The 6,384-nt window shown below is 35.9% G+C and overlaps 1 pseudogene; it reads right to left on the minus strand.

The window, feature by feature from the left end:
* Positions 1-2,476: 2,476 nt before the first annotated feature.
* LOC147733799 (U4 spliceosomal RNA) lies at positions 2,477-2,553 on the minus strand (annotated as a pseudogene).
* Between the last annotated feature and the right edge of the window lie 3,831 nt (positions 2,554-6,384).

The following is a 6,384-nucleotide window of genomic DNA, read 5'->3' on the forward strand; positions in this document are numbered from 1 at the left end:
CTGAAACCTTACAAAACTCCTTCACCCACAAACTAAAAACTAACACTGAAACATTACAAAACTCCTTCACCCACAAACTAAAAACTGACCCTGAAACCTAAAAATACCCCTTTACCCACAAACTAAAAACTGACCCTGAAACCTTACAAAACTCCTTTACCCACAAACTAAAAACTGACCCTGAAACCTTACAAAACACCTTCACCCACAAACTAAAAACTGACCCTGAAACCTAAAAATACCCCTTCACCCACAAACTAAAACCTAACACTGAAACATTACAAAACTCCTTCACCCACAAACTAAAAACTGACCCTGAAACCTAAAAATACCCCTTTACCCACAAACTAAAAACTGACCCTGAAACCTTACAAAACTCCTTTACCCACAAACTAAAAACTGACCCTGAAACCTTACAAAACACCTTCACCCACAAACTAAAAACTGACCCTGAAACCTAAAAATACCCCTTTACCCACAAACTAAAAACTGAACCTTAAACCTTACAAAACCCCTTCACCCACAAACCAAAAACTGACCCTGAACACTTAAAATACCCCTTCGCACATACACAAAAAACAGACCCTAAACGCACAAAATGTACCTTTGATAAAACTACCCACCCTGATCCACTATAAAGTCTACATCCCACTCCTAAAAATATGATACATTTATTTATTTCATATCTACTACATTATATATTTTTGATTCTTTTTACTACATACACAAAATACCTCAATTTAGAACAACAACATAATAGTGTTCATAATTTCGCATTTACATAATATTTATATAAATTTTCTAATCGAAACTAAAATTAAATACAAGGCGAAATTTTTACTTCTATGATTAGAATATACTTTGTTTATACACTACCCACCCTTATCCCCTTGAAAGTATACATCCCACTCATAAAATATTTAGACAAATATTTTTAGAAAATATATAAAAATATTATAATTACAAATCTATTTTAGTACATACACAACAGCAAACTTAAAAAATAAGTACTATATTCGAATAAAATCGATATCATTTCGCATAAATCGAAAATTTGAATTTAAATTTTAGAAATTTCGCTAATTTAAATGAATTTGCGAAATTTTAATTTATATAATTACCCTATATATTTTTAAAACAATACCCACCCTTATCCCCTATAAACTCTACATCCCGCTCCTAAATTTATTGTACAAATATTATAAAAATATAATGTAATATTTTAATATTTATAATTCTTTTTTGCACATACACAAAAATGTATCATAATGTTTAATGTACTCCCTAAATTTCGAGCAAATTTCGACTACTACAAAAAAATTTTTTTAAATATCGAAATTTAGAAATCTAAAGGAAATGCGAAATTTAAAATTTTACAATTTCACTATACTTTTTTAAAACACTACCCACCCTTATCCCCTATAAACTCTACATCCCGCTCCTAACATTAATATACAATTATTTAGTAAAAAATGAAATATTTAGATATATTTACACAATTTAATAATATATATCCAAAAGCAAAGAACAAATAATTTAACAATACTCAATAAATTTATATAAAATTTCGATTTTTTAAATAATTTGAATAAAATTTCGCAAATTTAAATTTTTAATTCAAATGCGATATTTATTATTCCATATTTACACTATACTTTTTTAATACACTACCCACCCTTATCCCCTATAAACTCTACATCCCGCTCCTAGACTTCTCACTAAAAATAATAAAATTAAATGTAAAAATTACCTTATATATAAACAACATTTAACTAGATCATTACTTAACATACTTTAAAACATCACTTTTACATATCGATATTTTTGACAATCGATATTTTCTGCATCGATATTACTGATTTCGAAATTCATGTCTTCGATATTTTTGACACACACATAAATCGATATTTTCTACGACGATATTTTTGTTTTCGAAATTTCTTACCATCGATATTTTGGACTCGATATTATGGTACACCGACATTAACAACTCGATATTTTGACTGTCTACCGTGGAACTTAGTAAAATCTAATTGTTCTCTTCTCTCACATGTTCCCTCTCTATTGTTCCACAGGTTCTTAACCGTATCTTGTTTGACAATGATATCTTTATATGCATTGTCCATCTGTTGTATTGCTCTTGATTCACTCCGTTGCGTTGTCTCCCTAAATGTTCGGTAAGTTTGCTTCCATTGTGTTGATTAAGTTCTCTTTTCAATATTATTGTCCTTCGATTATCTATTGACATTACATCTATTTATTCTTGGAGTTCCTCCTTGGGCCGGCTTCTGTCCTTCTCACCCCCTCCCACATTAATGTTCTTTTCGTTTGTAACTACTATGGCTAAAGACTTTTGGCTTTTTGGCATCTTCTCTACATATATGCTTCTGAGGAGACTGTGTTCTCCTTTTTTTTTCCTCCTGTCCCTTTCTCATCTCTTATCCTTTTTCTCCTCCCCTTACCTTTCAGTATTACACAGCTTTTCTTTTCAATAAGCAATAATCGTGCCTCGGTTAAACCTTATTGGCTACGATTCTGCCACTGCGCAGAGCTTTTCTTTTCACATATAAGCTTGTTCTTGTGGTTCTTTACTATTTTCCAGCTGGCTTGTATGATTTTGGAAAAAATGCTGACTGTTTCGTCTACTTTAATATTTTTCATTTTTTATTTGCTCACATTCTTTGGTTTAATATTGTTTCTACATTTATTAGCATTCTTTTCTCTCAGGACCTGTATTACTATCTATCATTCTGGTTTTTGTTCATCAAATATTTCACTTATTTTAAGTTTCATGCATGTTTTTTATAACTTTTTATATATTCCCTTGATGAGTGGTTTACGTATTATCTCATGGAATGTTAAGAGCATTCGTAACCCTGTTAAAAAATAACGTGCGTTATCCCACTTTGCTAGATTGAAATGCCTTGTAGCGTTATAACAAGAAACGCATCTTAAGGAGCACGATACACTATGTATGTATGTATGTCTTTATTTTTGGATAGCGCATAACTGGGCTATAGAGGACTGGCATGGGATTTAATTTCAGTTCAAAAGCCAAGTTTTAAGGTTTATATGAAAAGTTTTGTGGTTTGGGTCCGTTCTAAGAGATAAAGGAAGGGTATTCCAGGTGGAGGGGCCTATTTTGGAAAAGCTTCTGTCCCCATTTCTGACTGTCCTAACCTTAGGGACCTTTAAATAGTGTTTGTTAGATGAGCCCAAGGTTCTCCCTGGGCAGTAGCCTTGGAGCTTTCTCTGCAGGTATTTAGGTCCGAGACCATTGATGGATTTATGCACCAAACAACATATTTTGAATGAGATTCGCTTTCTTATTGGGAGCCAGTGAAGAGCCTTCAGGCAAGGAACTGAGGGGGTGCGAGGTGGAAGATCAAGTATCAGCCTTGCAGCTGAATTTTGCAGAGTCTGGAGTTTAGTTAGAGCGCTATCATTTACATCAGCCAATAGCGCATTACCATAATCAAGGTGGCTGATTATGAGACCCTGAATAAGAGGTTTACGGGAGGCAAGTGGGAGCCACTTGAAGATCTTCCTATGGCTTCTCATTAGCCCTATACTGGAGTGGACAACCTTATTTATGTGTGGGGACAGGGACAGTTTATCATCAATGATGACTCCCAGATTTCTGACTGAGTTTTTTGGGGTTGGGCATAAGCCTAGAGATGGAGGCCACCATTCATTTGTCCAGATTTTGTTTGCCATGCAAAACAGCATGATTTCCGTCTTTTCTGCATTTAACATTAAATACTTGTTTGTCATCCATTCTTGGATGGCAATCATGCACTGTTGGAATCTCAATTTGGCATCAGCTGGATTGGGGCCTAAAGTTATCAGAATCTGGGTATCGTCGGCGTAGGATACCGTATCAAAGCCATATGTTTTGATCACCTTCGCCAGTGGGCATAGATATACATTAAATAATGTAGGGCTCAATATAGAGCCCTGTGGGACACATTTGTCGTTATCCTCATAGGAGGAGGAGAATGAGCCAATCTTGACCTGTGACACTCTACTTACGTAGACAATGGGTTGGAAATGTTTTTTTAATCTCCAGCAGTTAATAATAAGAATGATGTAGTATTATTGTTTCACTAATTGTTAAATATTCTTTTGCTAAATGAGGTTAAGGATAACAATGGTAGATGGCTTTTACTGAATGTTAAAGTAAAACATACTATATTTCTATATGTAATGTCAACAGTCCTAAAGGTATATACTTGGGAGCATATGAGTTCTGGCGCATCTCTGCATATCAGCAGAGATGCGCCAGAACAAATGCGTCACGCAAAACTACCCTTGAGTCACGGCAGATGCGACAGTCTTCACTATTCACAATTTTTATAGACTGAGAAGAAACTGTTCCCAAAAAACGGATTACTTTCTTGAGGCAAATACCCTTGCTAATAAACTTAGACTCAGAGGATACCCTAGACGCTTGGTTAGGAATGCCATGAAAAGGGCATGGTATTGCCCCCGAGAGACATTACTTGAACCCAAAGCTAAAAAAGAATCCGATAAGTTGGTTTGTGTAACTACTTTTTCCCCTGTGTCCAGCAAAATAAGGAAAAGTATAAAAAAAAATTGGCATATCATTGACTCCGGAAACCTGTCCCTAGAAACACCATTATTTGCTTTCAAACGCAATAAAAACTTAAGGGACCAACTGGTTCTTGTTTTGATTATTTAATTATACAGTAAAGATTTGTGATCCCTGTCCGGCTGGACAAATCACCTTACTTAATATAGGTCCACTGTGTCTATATTTATTTTCCATTGAATTCAATTTTGCATGGGACCATTGTTGTTTGAGAAATATGTTCCCCGAGGTCCTGTGCTGACTCGTTTGGGCGCCCTTGTTGTTTTCGATATGCATTTACAATGCGGCGAGCCGTGGCGCAAGGGTAGGCAGATGCGTGACGTAAGGGCGGCGCATCGCTGGATTCGCATCGCAAGCGCGACGCAACTCCAGCAATGTTCAGGGCCGCCCAATACTTAACATGCTGCATCAGTCCTTACGCCTGCTTTGAGCAGGCGTAAGGAATTGACATAGCATTGTCGCGGAAATGCCTGTGTGAAATCTTGTAGATTTCATGCAGGCACTTTTGCAAGGCACACAGATGCCGGAACGCTCCCATCCCTGCATGGGAACGCCCCCATTGTGGCGCTGGGCTTTATAACGTGTTGCATCTCCCTAGATGAATCACGTTGTAAATGCCTCACAGGGATGCGCCACGTTAACGCTGCTGTTGCGTCACGTGGCGCAAGGGGCTTGTAAATCTGCCCCTTAGTATTTTGGAATAGATTATTCACTCTCCTTTCTTCTCACGCCTCAGAAAATCTGATAGTGAGCGGTGCCTTTGATGTCTTTGAGTTCTCCTTCTTTTCCCTTGTTGGTAGGTCTCATTCCTGAATAGAATATATATTTTTCACTCAATCATCTCTTTAATTCATGACACATGTGGAGATCAGCTAAATTCTCATCTTTGATCATGCCATAGTCAATTTAGATCTTGACTAGCCCACTTCCACACCTATCTCATATAGATGGCCATTTAATGACACCCTTTTGTTAGACACTCAATTTACCGAACAATTTTCATTCCTTTTACAGGAATTTTTCAAGAATAATCTTCCCTCAGACTCACAGATAAACTTTATTTGGGATGCTTTTTAAGACACTGTCAGTTGATTTATAATATATTTTGCTGGACAAAAAAACAAGAAGGCATTTAAAGACGCCACATTAATTCTAAAACAAATCAAGGCTCTGGAACATGAATATTTTACCTCAATAAACAATCCTGGGATAATGCTTGCAGTATTCTGCTGAAATTTAACACTAACATGTATGGCGGTCATAATAAAGCTGGAAATACCCTACTTTACTAACTTACAACTAGAAAACAGAAATCCAAGATTGTTGCTATTATGGATAGCACGGGAGTTAGACACATCAGTATCTCTAAGATATTAGAATGCTTTACTGACTAATATACTACTCTGTATACTCCTGAGTCCTCCCCTTCATATGATCAAATAGATGCATATTTTCAAGCCATTTCCAAATCCTCAGGAAACCATGTTGAAACACCATCTCTCAATAGTCCAATCCAGGAACAAGAAATTACAAACACTATTAATCAACTTCCAATGGATTTACTGTGTGTTTCTTTCTTCATTTTAAACATTTACTTGTTCCTCGGCTGCTACTTCTCATTAGTCACTTTTTAGCTACTAGAAAGAGGCAAGGTTCCTTCACTCAAGCTATGCTCTGCTTGATTCCCAAAAAGGACAAAGACCCCTCTTATTGTAATAATTATAGACCTATTTCCCTAATTAACACAGATTGTAAGATTTTTGCTAAATTAT

Source organism: Lissotriton vulgaris, chromosome 2_1 (genome assembly GCF_964263255.1).
Source record: "Lissotriton vulgaris chromosome 2_1, aLisVul1.2, whole genome shotgun sequence".
Lineage (NCBI taxonomy): Eukaryota > Metazoa > Chordata > Amphibia > Caudata > Salamandridae > Lissotriton > Lissotriton vulgaris.